This window comes from Astatotilapia calliptera, chromosome 5 (assembly GCF_900246225.1).
Source record: "Astatotilapia calliptera chromosome 5, fAstCal1.2, whole genome shotgun sequence".
Lineage (NCBI taxonomy): Eukaryota > Metazoa > Chordata > Actinopteri > Cichliformes > Cichlidae > Astatotilapia > Astatotilapia calliptera.
The window spans coordinates 11,946,783-11,971,249 of record NC_039306.1 but is presented as its reverse complement, the minus strand read 5'-3'; the positions used below and the strand labels follow the sequence as shown (position 1 = coordinate 11,971,249).

At 39.3% G+C, this 24,467-nt stretch overlaps 1 protein-coding gene across 2 annotated transcripts in view; it reads left to right on the top strand.

Annotated features, from left to right (window-relative positions):
- Positions 1 to 2,214: 2,214 nt before the first annotated feature.
- ripor3 (RIPOR family member 3) overlaps positions 2,215 to 24,467 on the top strand; it is a 56,171-nt gene continuing 33,918 nt past the window's right edge. The window contains exons 1-2 of one of the 2 annotated variants that reach the window (XM_026167269.1): positions 2,215 to 2,263; positions 17,813 to 17,905. The gene's annotated coding sequence lies outside the window, so the exon portion shown is untranslated. Of the gene's footprint in view, positions 2,264 to 4,850; positions 5,166 to 17,812; positions 17,906 to 24,467 lie in introns of those variants that run through there. The other variant, XM_026167268.1, reaches the window with a different exon arrangement.

Sequence of the window (24,467 nt, the reverse complement as noted above, 5' to 3'; positions counted from 1 at the left end):
AGAAAATAAACAGTCTGCATGTAGATGACACAAATGTGTTCCTTGAAAACAGGGTTTCCCCAAAGACAGGAGGATTATAAGCGACTGCCAAGATGTTGTGGTTGCCGCTCATGTGTGAAGCCACACACACAGACGCAGCTTGGCTGCTGCAGTTCCCCTTTGGCAGCCATGTTGACTCCACGGTCTGGTCCATGGCTGTTGCTATAGTAACTGATGCTGATCTGCTGAGTATTGGGCATCTCGCCCTGGCACTTCTGCGAAGGACGTTGCAACATATTTGCAACAAGAGCAGCAAAATGATCAGGCAACGACTGCTTTCTCACGGTAATAGTGAACTCTGACCCGCAGACAGCTGAGATCATTTTTAAAAAACGAATTTCACACGAACCAATGCGTGATGAAGCCATGTGAAAAGTTTCTAAGGTTTGGCTCTAGTTTAATGGAGCTGGGAATTTAGTTTGAGCTTCTCTAAACACACTGCCAGGCAATTTGTGATTCAGTTCAGAATAGGTTTAGACACTGAGTAAGTTCATCTTCTGTGTTTTTGTATTTCACTCTTCAAAAGGTTGGACATGAAAAATGTGGTGACAAAAGTTCAGAAGGTTATGCAGTGCACCAGATGTTTAAACTACGCTTCCTGTACATGTAAAACTTGGGGTGTAAAAGGAGTCAATGTTTTTCACTTAGTAGCATCGTATTAACAGCAGAGGGCATCGTGCTACAATGCTAAAGGACATCTCTGATAACTTCAGTTAAAGCTCAAGAGTGCACACTGAATATGAACTGGGCAAAAACCATTTACACAGTTTTACTTTTATGATTGGCGCTTCAGAGTCAAAATACTTTAGCACAGTTTGTGCTTCGATAATTGAGGTGATTTACCCGGTGATTCAGTTATCAGTGTTCTGCATGTGCTTGTCTCAAAAGTACTTATTCTAGACAAACCTCTGGATCATTTTTCATGTCCTTAAAAAATCAGTGCACTAAATGACCATGTTTTTTTTCTCACTCAAACATCTGTTCTAAAAATTAACACAACAAATTCAGACAAAGTCAACTGCAACTCTACAATAAATATGAAAATGCAATAATGTATTTTTAGGTTGTACAGATGGACGATGTAGGATTTTACCTTTCTGTTCCCATCACAGTGTGGTTCACAGACAATTATAGCTTTTAAACCATCTTACTCTTGTGTTGCAATGTTTGACTCATCAGGATGGAAGGTTTGGAAGTCAGTCACATGATCAGATGTCTCTCTTGCTCACAAGCGACATGTCTGGACATCAAAGATGGGTTACAGTCTGTACATAAAAGATGGGTGTTGCTTTTATGAATGTCTTGACTGAAGGATGGATCAGATTTACAATGAAAGGACACAATGCAATAAATCACATAGTACTACCCCAAAACATACCTGGTGTTATCATCTAGTTTACTCTAAATTTGAACATTGCTTACAAAAGATGCACCATGCCTTATCGAAGAAGGCTCAGTACCGGTGATCAAAAACTAAAGTATTACTGAGTACATAAAGACAGTGAAAAGTAGGGTGATTTTCTTATCAGACGTCGTCAAAAGTTGCCCTCTGCTGGCTAACAGAAAGAATTCAAGTTTAAGATGCTGAAACTTTCAGAGCTGTAGACAAAGCTCATGTTTTATAACCCATCTAAGTAATGGATCAAATTTAACTTGTTATAGATCTTTTTTCAAATCTAAAAGTATTTTATGTTAAACAAAAGAGAGTTTAAGACATTTAGCAAGAACTTTATCCCAAACATAGAAAGGACTGTCAACCACACACGCACGCACGCACGCACGCACGCACGCACGCACACACACACACACACACACATTAGTTTCACATTAAAACAGCACACTAATTAAATGATGGTCCAACATTCTATACTATCCAAAACTGTCCTTGAATAAACTGCAGTTGGTCCTAACAAAGATGAAAGTAGCAGCATGCAGACACACACACACACACAGACACACACAAATGCACAGTCAGCTGTTACAGAGAGTGTGTGATGAGGGAGTGGAGAAGCCGAGGCCTCCAGATACTCAGGATGGCAGCTCTCCACCCTTATCTCTGCCTACCATGCGGTAGTGTGTGTGTGTGTGTGTGTGTGTGTGTGTGTCTGTGTGTGTGTGTGTGTGTGTGTGTGTGTATGTGTGCATGTGTATGAGCCAGCTGAAGTAAATATCAGACTACATCTCTGAGCAAGCAGCCAGGTGATCACGAGTGTAGCTGTTCACGGTATGTGCATTTTTACATATATATATATATGTATATATATGTGTGTGTGTGTGTGTGTGTGTGTGTGTGTGTGTGTGTGTGTGTGTGTGTGTGTGTGTGTGTGTGTGTGTACATGCATCTTATTGAGATATGACGGAAACATTTTTGCATTTTAAACCTTAGTGGGTGTGTTTTTGGGTGTGTGCATTAATATCTGCCATATGTATATCAAATACTGGTAACTGACCCCCCAAGCCCAAACCCACAAAGCTCTTAATAAAGTTTTATTAACTTAAAACAAATCAGCCCAAATATGAAAATATGGAGTCGGACATATTCATCTGTATTTTTTAATAATTTGAACACTTGAATCATTTATGTTTTCCGATACTGAAGATCAAAATGTATTTGACTATCAGAATTTCTCTGTTGTTTGTTAAAAATAGATTTAGAAATACTTATAATTAATTTATCATAATGTGCATCATTATTGCCTCATTGTATTGCTTCAGCTGGACAGATTATCTTCAACACCAGTGGTGTAATCCAGCGGTCCCCAACCCCCGGGCCTCGGACTGGTACCGGTCCGTGAGTCGTTTGGTACCGGGCCGCGAGAGTTGAGGCTCAGGTGTGAAATGTGTGGTTTTCAGGGGTTTTTTTGGTTTTCAGTGTTATTTTGTTATCGTTTTTATCGTTAACTTGGTTTTCCTGGGTCTTTTCACGTGTGTTATGAATAAATCTTCTTTTTTCGGTACCGGTACTAGTTTTATTTTGTTGTATTTATCCGCGACACCTTAACGGCCGGTCCGTGAAAATATTGTCGGGCATAAACCGGTCCGTGGCGCAAAAAAGGTTGGGGACCGCTGGTGTAATCAACATCAGCAACACTGTGTACTGAAGCAGCTTCCATAAAAATGCCAAAAAGGCAAACTAAGGCTAAACACTCAGTGGTGTCAGTGCTCCTACATCAGGGCTTCAGCCACCAGGCTGATTTGGAGAATTTCACACAACAGCTTTTAGTTTAATTGCAACTTCAAGGGCTTTGGTCAGAGTGAGATGTCTTCTGAGGTTTTCACACAACAACAAGAAAAAACTCTGGGTTGTTCCAACTTTAAACAATCCAACATTTTTCAATTTGTGTTTACAGACTGCACATTTCTGTCTGATGGCTCTGTCAGCCTCTAATGTGGGCGTGCTAATAACACAAATAACAACAACAAAAACAACATAAGAATGTGAGACTAAAATGAGCTGCAAGGCAAGCAGTTTACCTGCACTGGGTTCAGCTTTACATTTCATCTCCTTCTTTTTGTGTTCATTTTTTAATGTTTTCTGGTGCCATTAAAGGGGAATTATCTGCACTTTGGCCAAACTGTGATCGCCTGAAATCTGAAGAATATTTAAGTGCGACAGAGATTTCTTTTTAATTAGAGTAATTTAAATTCAAGTGGGTCAAACCAGTAAAAGTGTGTAATAACCAACCGTATGCCGTGTGCAACTTGTAGACAGGTTGCTGTTTCCTTCTTTTAAAGGTTTTGAGTTGTTTTTTTGTTTGCTTTGTTGCATAAGTAAGATGTGAAAGTGAAAAAGAAGAAGATTTATATATTTATATACAAGTATGTGATTTAAAGCAAACCCCTCCCAGGTTATAAGTTGTTAGGGGTTTGTTGTCTTTTCTCGCCTTCACTCAATTTGGAGGTTCGCTCTCTCCACTCTACATTTACATCCAAGCGTATAGATGTGACGACTCTGCTTGCAGTGTTCAATGTTTATTTTTCTGAATGCATGGCCATCAGTCAGCACTGATGTATGTGGTCTGCGCTGGAGCCAAGTTCCTTAGTTTAAAGCCAAACATGATACTCGCCAAGCGCAGCTGGGGGAAGGGGAAGAAAAAGAGGGAATGGGGAAGAAGGAGGAGGAGGGGATCTTCTAAAAAATTTTCATTTGCAACTCAGAAAAGACAAAGAAAGTAAAAGCAAAGGGAAGTAACAGGGAAGGTGAAGTTAAAAGAAGAGCTTAAGATTAGAGGATAGTTAGAAAGGGAGAACACATATCACCCAAAGGAGAGCGGAAGGAAAACGAGAGATTTTGAGGTCATAAAATAATCAAAGTAGGGACAGTTTACGAGAGAGAGTATCACAGAGTCGAATGGAAGGAAGCAAGGAAAATAACAGATCAGAGATGGCAGAAAGAAGAAATGAAGCATCTAAACAATGACTGGAAAAGAAGAGAGGAGAAAACGGGAAGCTGGGAAAAGTGGAAACAGTTGATTGAAGGAGGAGGCATGAAAAGAAAGATACCGAATGACAAGTGTTGAATGTTCTGAAGAGGGGAGGCAGGCTGAATGCGAGAGACAAGCTCAGAGAGGGAGAAAGAACCAAAGTGGTTCAAGAAAAGAAATTTGTTTAACAAAAATCAAGGATGGGAGAGAAAGGGGTGATGAAGAGCAGGAGGAAACTTTGTCAGATTCAGTTAATGCAGCTAAAGGGAAAAAGGGCAGATTTTAAGTGCGGGAAGCCCTGAAAGAGGAGGAGAGAAAGACAGAAGAGGGAGTGGAGAGGGAACCGAGGGGGAGAAGAGAGGAGGAGAGGCAGAGCTGGAAAACAGTGTGTGACAGAAGAAGAGAGAGCAGATATGAGAAGGAGTGAGGAGACCTGAGAAAAGAACCTAATTCAGCATTGTGTTTCCAGCCAGCCTCTCACACTGCTGTGAAACCCTCTTGAGCTGCGCTGCTGCTGCATGACTGAACGCTATCAGTCCTGAGCAGGCAGCCGACAAACCCACACACACACACACACACACACACACACACACACACACACACACACACACACACAAATGGATATGACTCGTCCGCTGAGGTGGTTTGGTGTGGTGGACTTGGAGTGACAGTTGGGAATAACTGGTTTCTTCGTCCTGTCAGGTAGGTTTAATATGACTTTAAAGATTATATTATATCATGTGGACTTATATTAGTGATAGTTTGTGTTTCTGAGCATTAACGAAGCATTAATGTGAAAGCTGAATGCCTTATTCTTGCAAAATTAGTCCAGGAAAAGTGTCTCTTTTTTTGCCTTTTCTCGTTGTTGATCTCTGGTTAATTTCTACCAGCCGACCTGAAACATTCATTAGAGTTAACATATTTCCATATCTGATATTTGATATCCCAACAAAAAACATTTGGAATCTGGTCTTTTAAGGGAAATCAGAAACTATTTGTATCAATATTTGTATGAAGATGCAAAATCTTTTTGTGTTTTTGTTTTTTTTGCCACAGTAAGGAAGATTCTCTGCTTGTGTAGCTCCATGTTGCCTGATTAGAGTTTTTTTAAAGCTAAAACTTGGTAGTTTGAGTGTTTTCCATGATATTTAGAACCAAAGAAAGATTTGTTTTTCATGCTGTTTGTTTTAAGCGTTTTCAAGTGTGGAAAAATACAGTGTAAATTGGGCAGGTGATCATGACTGTGCCTGGTTCCACCCGGCTTAGAGGATAAAAGGTCTCCTTAGAACATACACAGAACAGGGCAGGGATGCAGGTTTTCCAGGTTTAGCAGCCCAGAGTGGCCGGATATTGTTGGTCTCAGTCACAGTATCTTCTGAACTCTGAGTCAGTCTGTGACATCTGCATTAATCCAATGATTTTACAGACTTCTTTCCTCCAGTCTTTGCAAAATTGTTGCCGTGCATTTTTAGATTTTGTGTTTCTTATAAACATCTTTACCGAAAATAAAAAAAACTTTCTACACTTTTATTTTAACTGTCAAGGTCAGAGAGGTATTTCTGAAATGTTGATCACCAGATGCACTTTACTGTATACTGACACGGTGTCATCTCAGTTCATCAATTGCTGTAGTTTTGAAGCCACAGGCATCCTTTGGCACTGGTGCCCTGACACACCTGCCGTGACAATATCCAACCCAGTATCACAGCAAAACATGTAACAGACACTTTGCCATGATATTGAGTTGGGGTTGGGCAACCATATCAGATGGAGAGAGCAGACAGTCCTGCTTAAAGGAATAGTGTAAAAGTCACAAGACTGTCACCCACTGTCGTGCCATCTTTGTATTTTGCACTTCCTCTTTTGCTGTTTACCTGAATTGAGGCCCAAAACTACTTGGTTAGTATTAGGAAATGATTTGGTTTTGTGGTTTACACCCCTTCATAACTTTTGCTTCCTAACCTAAACACTGAAAATGATGCTTAAAGTCACCCAGTGGGATCCTGAAAAGTAAATATCTGGCAAACTGGGAGACCAGTCTCACCAACTGCAACCAGCGGGTCACGGCACCAACATCAAAGGGAACCTTATCACTCCCACTTATCAGTTTTATTGTGCAAATCCATTGTATTATATATCCTCACACTTAACCCACTTCCCCAACTCCTCAATAATATAGATAAAGATCAGCTACTACCAGGGGTTAGTACCTGATCTTCCTTCCCAGGTCATCACTAGCTATTTTATAATCTATTTTTACACATGCTCAAGTAGTGATGCATTAAACTGAGTAGTTAACTTCACTGTTACTCACCCTCCCAAAGCAAAGAGAAGCACATACACGGTGTTTGCAGCCTCCTTCTTTGTTTCTTGATCTTTCTTCAGCCTAGTACTGTAACTGGGTGTTTGTGTGGTCAAATATAGCTACTTACTACTCCTTCTAATACAATATCCTGTTTACTGTGACAATGTATAAGTAATCTGGCAGTAATTCAGTATCCGCTTCATTCTTGAGCATATTTTCAGACAAAGCCTGGCATCTGTTCAAGGTATCAGTGACACAGTTTGTGACCTTACATCTTGCATCAATGATTTTCTTTTTTCAGTTTTAAATTAAAACATCTCCAAATGTTTTCCCCCCTCTGCTCTTTTGTATTCTGTCCCGCCCTGTATCCTCATACTTCTCCTCCTCTCCACCTTTTCCGTTCCTTCAAATACATAAAGGGTATTTGCTCTCATAGACTTTCAGTTTCTCATGAACCCCCTCAGCGAGTGCAGCTCAAACTGACAAGCTGCCAGAGAAAATATCAACACAACAAGCCGGGTCAGAATCTGCTGCTCGCGTACCCTCACTCCACCCCTTCCTCCCACTCCCTCCCCTCTGTCCTTCTCCTCATTTTATTCTCCTGCACAGTATTTATGTCTCGTTCTTTTCTCTCTCACCATCTATTTCCTGGCTCCTTTGATTTTCGGGGGATTTTCTTAGTCCAAGTCTTCCCTGGTTTTGTTAAGTTCATGTGGTGTGTTGTGTGTGGCTTTGGCTACACGGATCATTAGATAGACGCAGTAGGAGGTCAGTGGTTCCATTGTGGTTGAATTAAATGCTAACACTTGTCACTGAGGAAAATGCGCCTGAGGGGATCAAGAGACACTTAACAATAAAGAAGGTGGTTGGGCTGTCTGTGTCGGTCACTCTTCCACATTTGCTGGTTCCACACTAATTGGCTCAGACTTCTGAACAATGGCAACATTAGTAGTGGGGACGCAGACTAGCATTTGTCTTTATGATTTAATGAAGCATGCAGCTATTTGGTATCGTTGTCGTCACTGTTTTGTTATCAGTCAGATTTACATTGATTGTTGTGTTTGAGGAGACTTTATCTAGCTGGTTTTGAAAGGATGGGTGGCAGAGGGGAGACTGAACGGTGGATTAAGCAGCTGACAGGTGATGAAGTCATTTTCAGCCTGCAAGTCAATTGTGTAGCTGTGCTGTGTTTGTCTCACGCTTTACCAAACGATTGCAGCGATGCATGGTTTAGTTTTGCTTGCTGAAAAGAAAGCAAGGAAGAGGTATGACATGACAACACTAAAACAACAGAAATGACATAATCTGCAGACATTTTTTTTTATTTAAAGAAATAATGTACATAAAAAATACCTAACCTGAGATAAACAAGTGTAAACTCACAGAGCGAAGAGGATCAGTTTTATACACGATTGCAGTCACTTATTTTCTAACCACTCCAGCGCACAGCAGTCTAGGAAAGAAATTAACTGTGTTTGTGTGATTGGATCAGATATAAATATAAAAACATACTGGGTTTAATTCTTCCACGCACGTGAGGGGTGAAGGTTGGGATATGTTTTCTGTGCCATTTTTTTTGTGATGCATGGGAAAAAGAAGAAGCTACTTAAATTCGGAGTGAGATGCTGATCACGCTCTTTAGTATTTCAAAATTTGACACTGGACTTTTGAGGAACATTTGAAGTTTGTGTGCCATATGTGTGTATGTGTTGGTGTTTACATGTACAAATCTGAGGTAAATGCTGCATGCGTGTGACATGTGTGCAGACGTACAGCTAAAACTGTCTGATGACTCCCCTTTTGCTTTGCCTCTGAACACATTAGTAACACTAACATCATGACATCACCCACCAGATGCTTTTACAGGACCCACGTGAGCACAGACTCACTGAAAGCTTATCTTGACCCATGCTCTGTGACCTCCAGGTTAGGTCCATGATCCCTCTGGAGAAAATGATGAACTGAAAGAAAAATCCACAGCTTGAAGAAATCTATTCCTCCTGCCCCACATGAAAATGTTTTGTTCAGAACATGATCTTTTTATGTGCCAAATGAAAGCCCCACAAAGCTGTTTATTTGCTAGCAAATAAATTAAATGTCAATTGAGGGAAGTAATCCAGAAGAGCAGATGGAAGCACTACACTGAGCCTGATTAATTACACCACAGTGACATGTTAGATTCTTTCTAGAAACATTTCTGGATGCGATGGACTAGCTTTGGCTAGCAGATCTATGCAAAGCTTCTGTTTTATCTTGCGAAAATTTGTTGGGGTTGATTTGAGATTTGTCATCTGTGAGTAAAAAGGAAAGTGAAAAATAGAGAAAAATGTCAGAAGATGTCATTAACCCACAGTTAATCTGTAGCTCCCTTCAGTATTGTAAAAAGAGTTTCAGCTCATTTATTAGCTCTGCGGCTACACTTTATTGCTTTGGTTCCCTCCTGCTGTTCTCAAAATGTTGTTACCGGGTTTAAAACCCAGTATGTTTTTTATATAAAACCCAATGTATATGCCACGCTCAGTGCCAAACTATGCACCAAATCAAGTGAAATCTTGAGACACACTGAGGTCATTTCATGTCAACTGGCCAAATGCTCACAGCCTGACCAGCTCTGATTTCCAGGGTGATGACACACATCTTATTTTAGCTTTCTAATGTTATTAGTTTGCTCACAAAAATATTTTTGTAATGAAGTTAGGGGCATTTCTGAGCCATCTTTTCTGAGCAGCATGTTCTTCCACTGGGCTGTCCCACTGTAAAAAATTCAAAGCCGATATGAGGATGAAGAATCCTGTGCTCAGGAGAAAGTAGAGTTAAGTGAAAAGAAGAGAGGTTTGACCATTCCTCTAACTTCATCACCAAAATATTTGTCCAAACAGGTAACAGCAGTAAGCTAAAATTTGGTAGTTTTCCTTGACAAGTGCATCATCACCTCGGAAAGTTTTTCAGGGAAGTGAGAGATGGTCAAGCTTTTACTTAAATTTGGTCAGTTGACATGGAATGAGCCACTAGAGAACAACACTATTCTTCTCGTGAGAGTTAGATAACATTTAGTGGTCAGAGATGTGCTAAATTAGAAGCTTGCTGCTCAGCTTTGCATTAACACTGGAAATGAGCAAGTCTGTATAAATACAATGTAACCAACACAGCATCACACATTGGTCATTAACTGTTTTCAGCAGATGTCATCAGCAAATGCAGGATCTGAATGGGACACTCAGGCACACTATAAATCCACTTTCATACCTCCCTGAAGCATACTCTGCATTATCTTGATGTTCGACTCTAATCTATGAACTAAATGTGATAATGTTTTTAATTAGACTTAAAGCAGGTGATTGGGAACATAAGTTCATCAGGAAATGTTTACTGAGGCCACAGAGCGAGAGTGCTGAAGAGTGGTTCTCAGGTCCTGCTCACAATAAGAAAAAAGAAGGCTTAAGGGACTGTACTGGCTTCACTTTTGAGACCTGGAAGATACAGCTATTTTTTTTTTTATATACAGTCTGTGGAAAGAAATAGTAATAGAAATAGCCACAGTGACTATCATCAGTGACTGACACATAATGACCTGATAAAATCAAAGCCCTGAATGAGTGGTATCTAACTCTAAAATTACAAAACAAAACCTCTGGGATCCCCACAAATGATTGGCAAGCTCGTGCTGTACATGTTATCATGCTGTAAGCTTCAGTTTATAATTATAAATGTTTTGAGAAAGAACAATAACAGATAGGCTTAAATCAAATTACCATTTAGAACAGCGTTTGTTCTTATCTCAAAACATCTGTATTTGCGGTTAGGACCTTCACGAAATCTTTTTCAGGACTAAAATGTGCTTTGAATTAATGGGGGAAATAATTCAAGAGTAGGAGTGATTTCTTTTGCAATGGTGGATATCAGATTATTGGAAGGGAATATTTCCATTGTTCCACGACCGCTCATATGTCTTTATTTTAGTGGGAGTGAAGACAAACACAGACTTTTTTTTTCTAAATACATAAAGGGACTTTTGTATGAAGTCTCTTAGAAACTTGTGTAAAAAAAAAACTACCCACTCAATCACTTAGTGGTTTCAGCTCAGCTAAACTGGTCTCTTAACTGGTTTTGGTCAGGTGTACTGTGCATGTATAAACAGATCTGTAGCTCTTACTGTCAGTACGTCATCCCGTTACATAACTCATGTTAACTACAGCGAAATACCCCGACGATGACTGGAATGTGTCGAGTTTTGACCTGGCGGCTGTGGTCGAACAGGTTTTTCAGCAACAAGTACTCTGCATGTGTTCATTGTCAGAAAAGCAATTATTTTTCATTGTCATGGCAACGTAGTTCCAGTATGGCTTTTTTGTCTTCAGATAAAACTGTTTGTTTAAACCCAGCTGGTAACTCTTGCCTGTGAGAACAATGTGTAGAAAATCATTTTGATGTGTCGCAAATTTAGGCGTCCCGAACAGTCAGGCTCACACACACTTGGCCCACTGTGGATTTTTTAACTGTTAACCAGCTCTGCCATATTTCCTGTCACAAGTCACTGCGCAGCGCTGACTAATAAACCAAGAATGCTTCAAATCTTTAAAAATAAGCCCTCTATTTATGTCCCCAAGGCTAATAGTGTTTTTATTGATAGTCAGGCATCTATTGCTGCACTCAGGGAGAACTTTTATTTACTACACTTCTTAATTTATTAGTAATTATGAAGTTTCTGATTAAAACTCGTAAAATGTGAGGAATCTCATTTCAATTAATCGGTAATTTGGAAGCACGAGTGCTGTTGGGGCTATAAAAAGGGAAGTTATTTCATACAGGATGTCTTATTCACCCATTCATTAATGTAATCACTTTTACATCTATGTGCTTTCTAACATTCATACTCCAGTTCAAGCACTTTTTTAGCATCATTACTGTATGTGCATTACTACAGTTTTGAGATACACAACAGTGTTAGTGATTGTTAATTCAATGACACTAAGGTTCACTAAGGTTCTAGTAGGTTACATTAAAACATATGATGAGGTTGTAGAAAATAACATAATGTTGAAGAGTTAAGAACTCGTATCAGTATTTGTGACCCCTTACAAACAACATTAATGTCAAGTTGGGACACTTTTGTTGCATTTGTTTGTGAGTTTTAAGCAGTTGCTCCAAAGAAAAAGTTATAATTTAAACTTTAATGGTTTAATTTTAAACTACAGTCAAACACCATTATACTATGGTATTATTATATTAATACTAGTACTATTCCACACAGAAAGAGCCAACATATTTGTGTCTCCATTTTCCCTCTAATCATCAAAAACTGTCACATTTATCTGAAGAACTTTTGGAGAGGCCTGATCTTTGCTTTGGGAGCCACTTAGCTGAATGTCATTGCTCTAAGCTGAGCATCATTCATACTTTTAGGTATGAATAGTAAGTCTTTTGTTTTTGTTTAAAGTTTTATAGAGCTTATTTCTCCTGCACACAGAAAGACATTAATATGCTTTTTTCACTCATAAACTCTGGACAACCTGCTGGAATCAGTTCTGGATATTTTCGTTAGTGATGCAGCAGGAAAAGCAGGGAACCTGTGAGTCAGGTGAGGGAGCTACCTGGACCAGTTAATATCTAATTTGCATTCTCACATGTCGCGTGATGTCTAGAAAGATTTGGGGTTGCAGTTCATGTGTAAAAACAACTTAGCGTACATGGACCTGACAGCATGCTCGGTGAATTACAGTCCTCTGGGGTCCAGTCTAACAAGATGGCGCTCATCAGTCTGATTCCACGACCTCTTAAAAATTGCAACTGTAGAATAAGCTGTGAAGCAATAACTAACTCTGACGTTCGGCTCCACAGCAACTTTTATTATTTTACCAGAGTTCAGAGCTACAAAATTACCTCACTGCTCAGACAAGATAGACATTATACATAAAGAAAATGTGTTTTTTCAGGTGGGATTTTTAACACTTTCTTGAGTGTTTTACTTCTCTTTAACTGTCCTCAGTTTTAAAGTTTTAAAATGTGAATAACAATAATAATAAAAAAAGCCCAATAAGACGAGTTTTATGACTTTTTTAGGTTGGAAATTATTGCAGGAAACCTCTGTAATTAGTCAGTAACCCTTCTTTTCACTCATTTTTATGTTCCCACAGTTACAGAAAGCTTTTAGAGCTGAGCGTATACGTCGGTAACAGCTGTATAATGGCCACAGTGCTGAACAAAGCACACATTGTACCTTACATTATAGTCACAGTATAGCGCAGCAGTTTGGGCGCTAATGCTGCCATAAACCTGTCTTGCACACTCATGCACAATTTCAAAGAAACAAGCAGAGCTGTGAGTGGATGTCAGCCTTTATTCTTACAACAAAATAAAATAAAAAATCTATAAACTTCACATTGCAGCTGAAAACATCCAAATTAAATTGTTCTAGTGCTTTCAAGAATGCTGTCAGGATGTTAGTAAGCTACAAAAAAATGAAGTAAGAGACCAACAAATTGGTCTGCATGCATTTGTATTGTTTCTTCAACACCAGAGCTTTACAGACATTTAAACCAGCATTTGAAGCCTGTACAAATACTGTAATGATGTTATGTCTTTAACTACACAGACATGATGCACAGACTTGGTTGGTTGTTTTTAAAGGCTTTACAATAATCTTCAAGCCCCACGAGTCTATTATAACAAAACACACTGCAACTCCCCACCTCCTTCAGCACAGACAACCACTCAGGGTCAAAGGTCAAAATGATGATATTCTCCTTGACAGGTCAGCAGTTTCAAAAGCGTTCCAAATACACTGTGGCTATGAAGATGAATGTAAAGGTCAGTCTCATGCTAAGTAGAGTGTGTGTTCTGTGTTTTCACAGCACTACGCCTAACACTGACAATATGATCATAATATCTTTGTGATCTTTTGTGTCCATATGGAGGGGTATGTTTTATTTTAATCATTTCTAAGCATATGGCATGGAGGCTTTTCTGTTTGCTGTTGATAGATGATAATGTGTGCCTCTGTGTTAGGCAGATGGACAAAAGCGATGCATGGTGTACTCAGCAAATTTATCCAGACGACTCAGTAAACCTGCTTCTCGAAGCTGCTTGGGCATACAGCGTCTGCAGAATTCATATTAAATCTAAGTGAAGCTAGAAGTTAAAAAATATCATGCTTTTTTTCCTTTATGGAGGTTACAGAATCCCATGGCAGCACTAACAACCACAGCACATAGTAAGCTTTTTTCACCTTTTTTTTTTAAAACAGCATGTGAACTTCCTCTGCAAATAGCACCTATACTTTTTATTTCATGCATCTCTGTTCTCTGTGATTGAGTGCCAGTCAATTAGGCACATGTGCTCACTATAGCAGCCTTTCAGAAACCTGGTCATGACTGCACATAGATAAGAAAGCATCTGTGTTTTTTGTTGTACCTGCTGAGGAGAAAAGAGTTAAAGTGAAAACATCTCTTTGCTCTTGCTTGACTCGGAGATACAAATTACAGCTGATCTGAGGTTAAATGAATAACAAGTGTTGTGTTTTAGGTTGGATTGGGAGCCTCGATGCCCCCCACAAGTCCCATTTGTCTGAGTGAAATGCTTACAGCCTCAGGAGGCAGAACAGGAATTTCCATTTCATGCTTGGCTGAAGTTCCAGATTGGCCAAGCTTACACCACAGGGCCCTTTCAATGGCTTACATTATGACAAGTGAAATCAATCATTTGAAAGGAAAAACTGTACTAAACGCCTTCCTATATATCAGATCTAAATATAAAATCTGAAATTCCTGATTTCTTTAGACATTTACCTCCATGTGTAATAGAGGAACTGGAAGTGACAGTGACATGATAGCGCAAACATAAGCTCAGAATAATGCGTAGGGTTAGTTTCTCTTATTCACAGTAGCTAGCGTATGGCTAGTGTCGAAGGTGTTTCTGTAGGATTATTAGAAGAGGCTAATGCTAGGGAAATATTCTCATGGTTAGACGAACCAATGCAAAGCCTCCATTTGGATTCATTAAGAAATTATGATCACCATTTAATTCAGAGGAGTCAATAAAATAAAATAACGGGTGGCCGTACCTAAACCTTCAAACCTGAAAATGAACTGATGAGTGGAGTGGACACCAACAGAGAATGTCATTGTATTAAATAACAGCCAATTAGTCATTACACAAGTTTTGAGCATTTAAAAAGAAGAGGTCAAGTCTCCACCTGCTGTCTGTGTGAACGTATGAGTGTGTGCGTGTGTGTGTTTGTGTGTGTGTGGGTTGTGTTTTCTAGCAGAAGTTGCTCCCTGCTGGACTGAACTCGCTGGCCTCACTCCCTGCAGGGCCACTGGGTATCAAATACGACACAACAAGTTCCCACTGTGATCCTTATTCTTATTTTCTTTTGTGTGTGTGTGTGTGTGTGTGTGTGTGTGTGTGTGTGTGTGTGTGTGTGTGTGTGTGTGTGTGTTTGCAAACTTTTCAGTACTTTTCAGCACTTCATATTTTCTCTCACGAACCACGGTTGTTGTTGTTGTGTTTCAAAAAAGTTTATTCAGGTGAATAGTGTCATGGTTCATTGTGATGCAGGTTCATTAAAATTTAAGCTTATCTGTTAGTCATCCAACAATCAGAATGATGATTTTATCTCTGATTGCTCAGTCCACAGGCGTGTGTGTTTTTGGGCACACACAAAAAAGCCTATAAGCATGTGAGATAGTCAGATCCTTATGTACAAAGTACTGCATGAATAAGGCTGATAATGATTTGTATTTGCACTTTAATTGGTCAAATAAACTGGAAAGTACAGCCTTAATGCAGCCATTTGTCATTTTAATTAACATGTTAAGTGAAATAAATCTTTGTTAATGTAGCAGAATCCAAACTTGTTTAACTTTTAAGGCTGATCTCTAGAAGCCTATTGCTAACTTTAAGTCAGTGGTTTAAAGTTATTGAATCTTAAACCACAGTAACATCTGTGAGACCCTTTGGTGCCGTAATCTCATGCAAAGTGCTTCCTTCCCCATCTTCTGCTAAAATCATCAGACTGTGTGGACTCAAGGTGCTTTATTCTGCAGGCTACAAACCCTTAAATAAAAATATTTTTTTTAAAATACCTACACTGTCTTTTTCTGCTCTTGGTTCTGTATGATGTCAGAGAGAGCAAGTCTCACTAAGATTGTTCAAGTTTCACAATTTAATTCATAGAGGCCAAGAATACAAAATAAGGAAACAGAAATGAGCTCCTTTCATTAAATAACTGCATGATGGCACAAACATAAGTTTGAATGCAGGTGCTGGGTCCATATGTGCTTTTTACATGTACAGATTTGAATTACAGATTTTGTCTTTACTCAGCACTGAAAAGCAGGACTGGTCTTGTCATTAAAACAGTGTGATATATCACAGCTTTAAATTCTAACAAGCTTCCACCGGTAGTTGAGGTAAATCTCAGTCTCCTGCCACAGGACCCTCCGGTATCATGTAATACATCTGCTATGAGCATCTTTCCTTCCACGTTTTGTTGAATCTATTAGTGTCTTAAATCAACAAACCAGTGTCTGCAGCATATGGAAAGCTAAAACCTACAGAGGCAGTAGACTCAACACAGAGTCAAATTTATCTCTAAAGATAAAATACAACAGCTGATAAGAATTTCATTTGTTCTGAAGTAGTTGTTATATAGAGGCACAAACACGCACAGAGGATTAACATACAGTGTGCAAACATAAATTTATACTTGAACTGGAGAAGAAAAAAATAATCCACGTTATGTTTGTACTGGAAAAAGTGATAGAAAAACGTGTGATTTTGCATAAAAATTGAAACTCTACATTTGTGCGGTGTGTTGTTCAGCATGCTTGGAGCTCAGTTTAGGTGGTGTAGACAGCCAGTTTAATCAAAGAGGAATACTGTGGGGAGTTTGTATGATTACAAACCCAGAGCTTTTCCACATCTTGTCCTCCTCTTCCTCTCATATCCATTTCTTTCTTTTTGTGTCCCTCTCATCAAAGATCAAAAAATGTGAAAAGAACGACAGAGAGACACAAACTAGGAAATAAGAATGCAGAAAAATGGAAATAGTTACATTTCACTCTTAGTTTAGTCCATATAGACTAAATATGGATTCCCTCTTGCTTTCCACTCACCTAAAAAAAAACTTACTGTAGAAATACTGGGGGTCTGTCAGGTAAAGAGGGATAAACAAACAATGAAAAACATGTAGAAAAACACAAAACTACATCTGAGAGAGCATTAAAGACCATTAAAGCTCATGGTTGGCCTGAAGTCAACCTCCCCTATATTTCTAAAAAGAAATTTAACGATTTGCAAATCATACAGCAAAGTTCAGATTAAAGTTTCATTGAAGATTTACAGTTTATTATAGCACTTGGCATATCATCTTAAGGAAAAAGCTCTAGCCTTGTGCTGAATTTGACACCAAAGATATCGTTGGGTCAAAGGAACCCACTGCCCTGGTTTAAGTTATATTTATACAGTAGATTCTAGTTTATTCACATAAATGGTAAGTTTTACACACACACAAACAAGTCATTGAGTTCCACAGGGTTCTGGTCTAGGACCAATACTTTTTTATCTTATGCATGCTACCTTTGGCAATCTTATTATAATATACTGCATACAGTTTAATTGTAGACCATACAAAGCTTTAGTTACATATATGACAGCAAACGAAACAAATGAATATGTTCGGTACAAGGAGATTATGTATAACATTGCAACAACTGACCAGACCAAGTGAAGTGCTCTGAGATTTTCTGAGTTCTATGTTGGAGATAAAGAAATATAAACTTAAACGACATCTATTGAGTTGATTTCAGTGTTTGTGGTGAAAGAACTGAAGCGGTTCATTTTATTTTTCAAACAGATTCTGCCTTTTCTGAGGTTCAGGTCAGCTTAAAAATGTATTCATACACAGCTACTGTGATCAGAAACAGGCATTTGTGGATTGTTGATCATGCATGAAAACAGCAGTGCTTTTAAAGCATGACAGTTTCATTTTCATTCTACACTTTACGGCAGACTCCAACCTTTTTTCATTTTCTTATTGTTTCAGTGTTGTATGAAGATGCGGTGACAGCAGCTGGAACTGAGCCCTGACAGCTTTACAGCTTGGACGTCTCCAAAACAGACAAAACAGGACAACAAAGTAAGAACAGAAAGTGGCAAACTGGCTCATGTTAAAGCTTTTTGTCAGTTCACGATAAATCCTTCTTCTATCTGGATCCTGCTGCTCCCATGAACAACTGGAAGTTAGCCTGATAAACATAAACAGCTTGGATTTAAGTGTAATCCACATCTGGATGCCAAAGTTATCTTCGCCATTGCTCACATAGTTCCACACCAAGCTGTTTATTGATGAACATAATCAGTTCATCAACTGGCCGGTGCACACTGATGTAAACAGTCACTGTGTGTGTGCACATCTGTACAAGTGTGTTGGGCCAGACAGATGTTTTTCATCTTTTGAAGATCAAGTCAAATGTGCACGCAAGCATGCCTTTGTCTTTGGCAGGGTTGTGTATGTGTGTGCTGGAAAGTACAGATGTTTGTATCTTTGAGGATGTAGAGAAACCAGGCAAGTGTGCGTGTGTGCGTGCGTGTGTGTGTGTGCGTGTGCGTGCTCGTGTACATGGATGTTAGTCCAGATGTTTGTATCTCCACAGGAAAATAGAGATGTACGCTGTGTGCGAAAGAGTTTATGTCAATAGATTTAAGAGATTAAATTACTTCAGTCTTTTAATCTTTGCCCTATCTCGGTCTAAACACACAGGAACCCTGGATATCACCGCATAACACAACACACAGCAGGGAGAGAGGGCTGGGGTTGAGCGACAGGCACCAAGAGAGGACTTAGGGAGGTCCACAGAATGAGGTGGAGGACAAGTCAGTAGTCAAAAGGAAAAGGAAAATGGGAAATATTCCTAAAAGTTACCAGTGTCAATATAATAATAATAATAATAATAATAAACTTTATTTATAAAGCACACTAAAAAACCAAGGGTATACCAAGGTGCTTGACAAAAATAAAATAGGAAAAGGGAGATGGGAGGGAAAAGAGAAAGGACCTGGCACGTATCAATTATAAAAACCTTGACAATCATAAGATATAAAAGTAGTTCACAAGCATAACGGATAAAAATGTACCAACGCACACCAAGTGTTAACTAGGTGGAAAGGCAAGATAACAAATAAGTCTTCAGCCGTGATTTAAACAGTGGCATAGAGTCAGACGCCCGAATAGCAACAGGAAGGTTGTTACAGCAAACGCGCGGTCACCGTGAGACTTCAGCCGAGAACGAGGTTGCTCCAGAAGAATTTGGGTAGCAGATCTAAGTGCTCTGACAGGAGTGTGTAACCTGAGAAGCTCATTGAGGTAGCTCGGCGCCAAATTATTAATGGTTTTGTAGGTGAAAAGTAATATTTTAAATTGAATACGGTATTTAATTGGAAGCCAGTGCAAGCCAGCAAGAACAGGAGTGATGGAAGAAAACTTCATATTTTATATTATTTCCTGATATAGAAGTTGTGTGTCTTCATCTGTCTTCTTGGTGTCTTCACATAGTGTAGTTTTGTTTTTTAAACACAGAAGACTACAATCAGATTTCTGTTCTTACTGCACTCCTGCAGCAAATAAATATAACTGTATTTTTACTTGTCACAGTGAAAATGAAAACAAAAGAGAAACTCAAGCAGACACTGTAACTGCATCATATAGATAGGATGCCAAACTATCCAACAAAGGTACAAAAAAGAGATCACATCCATCCATCTTCAGAAAGACAAAAGAAGAAACATTAAATTCACTAGCTGGGCCCACGTCCTCAATTTAGGTTTGACAGTGTTTATAGTATTACCTACTATAGTACTATAGTATTACCTACTAGGTGAATGCTCGGACATGAATTAAGCTTCGGTTTGGGGACTGCCAACAGCTCCCGGGACTGGCAGATCCCCGTGTACTAAATAGGAGTGAAGAATTTAAAGAACTGAGAACAAGGAGGGAGGGAGGGTGGGGCACGTAAACGAGAATGAACAGTTTGCAAAACTGGGAAACCTATATAGATGACAACCGGAATGAGCATGTTTGGAGAACTCTATGCATCCATCCATCCATCCTCTTCCATTTATCCAGTTCAGGGTCACTGGGAGATTGGAGCATATCCCAGATCACCGGTCTGTCACAGGGCTAATGCATGTTGAGAGACACTCATATTCATGCCTGTGGCCGATTTCGAATCTAAAGTACCGTTATGTGATATTTTGTTTGATCAAACATGTTACTGTGGTGACCTGTCCAGAGTGTACCCGACCTCTCCCCCTGTGGGAGGCAGGATAGGCTCCGGCCTCTTCCAGTGGAAGAAAATGGATGGATGGATGTTACTGTGTCAGGCGTGGCAGTAATGCAGCAATTAGTTGCCTCCTCTCAAAAGGACAGTTCTGGGTTTGAGTGTAGCGGCTAGGTGATACATCTGTGTGGTGTTTTTATGTTCTCCTGGAGTCTGTGGGTTTCCTCCCGCAATCCAAAGACATGCTTGTTAGATTGGCAGACTGTGCCCAGGGTGTTGCCTCAAATGAAATACATAATGTATTTAGGCTGGATTTAGTTGTCTCCTATTGATTAATCATTTCCATATGAAAACATCTGAAATACAACAGATCACTGGGTTTCATAATAATTTTTTGCCCATGTTTTACTGCACTGTGGAAACAAACATTGTCTTCAAACCTTTATTTCATAAGCAACATATTTTTGAACTATCTTCCTGAAAGGTTGTTTTTTAATAATTAGCTGGTATTTTTTTATGTCAATATGTAATAAATTCAGTGTTTTAAAAAGTTTAATGTACTTTGGCTCTAATTAAAAGAATTACGAACTTTCTAGTTGAACTTCAGTTTTTAATGGGGACAAAAAAAAAGAGACTTTGTGAAATGGGATGTGTGAAAAATACTCAACAACCAATTTTTTTATTTTGTGTAAAGTTTGTTTCACGTTCTTAGGTATAAGTTGTAGTTTACAGTTAAATCCAAAACATTCAATCAAGAGTAATGCTTGTAGATAAATTAGCAGGAAAATGCAGGGTAAATAAGGCAAAATGTTGTCACGACTTTCTACTAGTATTTCCCAACTGAGTATTTTACCCCCACTGACCCCCTCGTTAATATGTGTCGCCATCTCTCTTTCCTAACATGCCCATCCCTCCTCTGCTCTGCAGACTCTCTAACTCTAAACAGTTTGACACTTTGACAGAGCAGACTGTTAGCTGATGTCCAGCTCCGTGCTAATTCACTCACTTTTAAAAACAATGGTTCAAATGACCTGAAAACAGAAACCTCAGCATGTGGTATGGACACGAGGGACTGATTCTGCTAAATGATTAGAAAATTAGTCACCGGCAATCGTAGCACTGCGATGCTTTTAGATGTTTATGTTATTCAGACTCCTCGCCAGGGAAATGGCTACACACCAAAACAGAAAAGTGTGACATATTTACCCTGACATAATTCTCTCTTCCTTTGTTCTCCACCCTCTGATTATAATGGGAGAATTTATGATGTCTCAAGCCAAAAATTCCCCATGTGGATGAGTCGGCCAGAAAACAACCAGATAAGTCGATTTTGCAAGCAGGAATTACTCAAGACTCGATTATTAAGTTCACAATTAGGTGGTTTCTAATGGGAATGGGAATCATTGCCTGTAAAATGTATGCTGTAGATGGAGGGGAACTCGGCACCCATGGAGCATTAAGTTTTCTAATGTGTGAATATTTGCAAAACTAAACCTGATCAGGTAGTTTTTATACCTACAGCAAACCAGAGCACTCCACCGGTTTATCTGATCAGTTATCTGAAGTGGAGACACACCCATCTGCGTGTAGAAACCAGGAAAAGATATGATAAATTTTTCTGTGAGGACAGATTATTGTGATAGTTTAGTGCTTCCTCTTTCTCCTAAAACCATAGGATCATGCTTGGCATCAGAGTGTACCCAAAATGTTTTGTGAAGAGCACAGAAAGATAAACAGTGGGGGATATTGTGTTTATACTGTGCTAGTTTGCTTTGCCCGTTGGTGGCTGGGTTCTTTTTTCTTTACAGAAAAAAAACATTTTTCCCCAAGTGGATGTGGGAAAAATGCTTCATTTTGTTTTTATTCTGTAACGTCTTTATTCTCTAACATCCAGTTCACCACTCCATCACAGGGAGAACACAAGGAGTCAGACAATCATTCATGCTCACATCCCCAGTATCAGACCACACTGTTTTGGGTTTTGCCACAGCACGGTGTAGATGTTCGAGGAGCTGCAGCAGTCTGCAGCAGCACAGCACTCATTACATTACTGAAGCTTACAGGAGACAGAGTAGGTTAAACACCCAGCAGCTACGCTTGCTATTTTAGGAATGTCATGAGCTAACAGTGTGTACGCATGTGCACCTCCATCCAGAACAACATAGTTCTTCACCCTGGGGGACATGAGTCATCTCTGACCTCTGACCCCTTCAAAAAGAGCCAGCCAATTACATTTCAGCTGGAAATGAGCCAGTAGTGTCAACCAGTGTCAGTGATGATCTAAAACCAGACATAAACAGCTTAAGTATTAGCAAATGTTTCAATTTAAATAGAAGATAATTAAATGTTTCAAATCCCATCACACTATCTTTTTTCTCATCTTGCTGAAGAATCTCTTTCATCTGCTGATTTATCACAACTAACTGCACTAACACAACATTCACAGATTCGTAGGTTTGCTCTCGAGAAGATAAATGATTCTTTGTGGTTCTTGTTTACTTGGAAATTGGATGAAAATCCCCGAGGAGCATTCAAAGTAATTTAAAGCGCTCCTCTAATTATCACGGATTATATCTGAGCCAGAGACTGTTGGGAGTTAGCAGAGGGCGGGGAAAATGATGGAAATATATATTTCTATATAAAAAAGACAATTAGAAATAAAATAAATAAATAAAGCTAAACAAAATAAAGAGGGCAGAATGGAAGAGTAAAACTAGAAAACATGTTTTCTCTAATGACTAATGCACAAGAGACAAGACAAGGACTGAACAGGAGAAAACAGAAACCCGCACACTAACCAGAAAGAGGTCTCTAAACAAAAGGCTTAAAGTTTTGCAAAGGTAAGATTCAATTCGTTAAAAAACTTACGTGAATGACTGCAATGTTTGCAGTGATGTGCATGTGTGGCTTCTTGTAGGTTATAGTAGGTATGCACCTCAGCTGTGTTCAAAAGTCATTCTGGAAAACACTGAGAGCTTATTTTGTTGTGTTTGAATAAGAAATTGTCAAAAACTACAAGTTTGTTTGTTTATTTACCTTTTCTAAATAAAATTTGGCTCACGTGGTTAGAAGACAGTTTGCCATGGAATCGCTCTCCTTGTCCTCATCACTCGACCAAAGTAAACTTGAAAGGCCCTCAGTTACACCCATTCAATAGTCTAAATTAAAAAGTTTGTTGAGATGCTGACACAGTGAGTCAGCATCTCAACAAAATTCAGCACCACAGTCAGAAATCTCTAAATGCCAGAGGGTGCATTTTAATAACAGATATTGCATCGTCTCAGTGCTGGGATGGAAGCATGTCCATGTCATGTGTTGCAAAATCTGTGGAGCTACAGAAGAGGTTCTGCCAGAGAACCTCCTCTAATACCGCATGCACCCCGACATCCTGCAACTGTAAGTGATGGTTGCAAAAAATTAGCAAATGCAATTCAAATTCCGCTTTTTAGGCCTCCTGAGAAAGAATGTGTTCATAGGATGAGACATGCCTATGGTCCCATAACTCTTCAGGATTTCCTATACATCCCTTACAAACGTGTCTTATCGATGGCGCTCGCTTTTTTCAGTGTGATCGACAAAAGTAACAGAAGACTACAAAGCCAAACCCGAGTGAATGTGGAAGTGGAAATGAGCTTAATTACGGCGAGCAGAATGAGAGTGATTACCAGTGAGCACCAACCACACTTAAAACACGCTGTCAAACAACCACACCCTGCAGGGGAGGAAGAGAAAGAAGGAAATTAAATCCTTCTGAGGTTTGCATGCAGTTTGGAACTCTCTCTCTCTGTGTGTGTGTGTGTGTGTGTGTGTGTGTGTGTGTGTGTGTGTGTGTGTGTGTGTGTGTGTGTGTGTGTGTGTGTGTGTGTGTGTTTGGCATGGTCACAGAGCTGTTAGCTTGCAGCAGACCCTCACAAGGGGCCTGCACATCATGTGTGGTAGAAGACACGCACATATACACACAAGCAGACACATTATGTGTTCACATCCACACACACTTAAAAACATACAAAACATACAAAGGCCCCAACCTCCCACCTTCACACTGCATGGGACCCAGTAAACCACTTGCAGGTCACAGCAAACTTTTTAAGACCAGATGGCACCCCAGCCTGGTCAGATATGCTCAGATACCACACACACACACACACACACACACACACACACACACACACACACACACACACACACATTTCTCCCCCTTTGTTCCCCTTCAAATTGTCTTATCTGTTGAGGAATGTCTCTCCCTCATTTCTCATTCAAATCACATTCCAGACATAATTTATTCTTTGTTCTTTTCTTGAGTACAAAACAAAACAAAACAAAACCCAAGCCTTTAATTACAGCATTTTCTTTCTTATTTGATTAATATAATTTTCCACTGTTCTCAGTTTCATTTGCTCAAGTTGTTCCAATAATTCATTT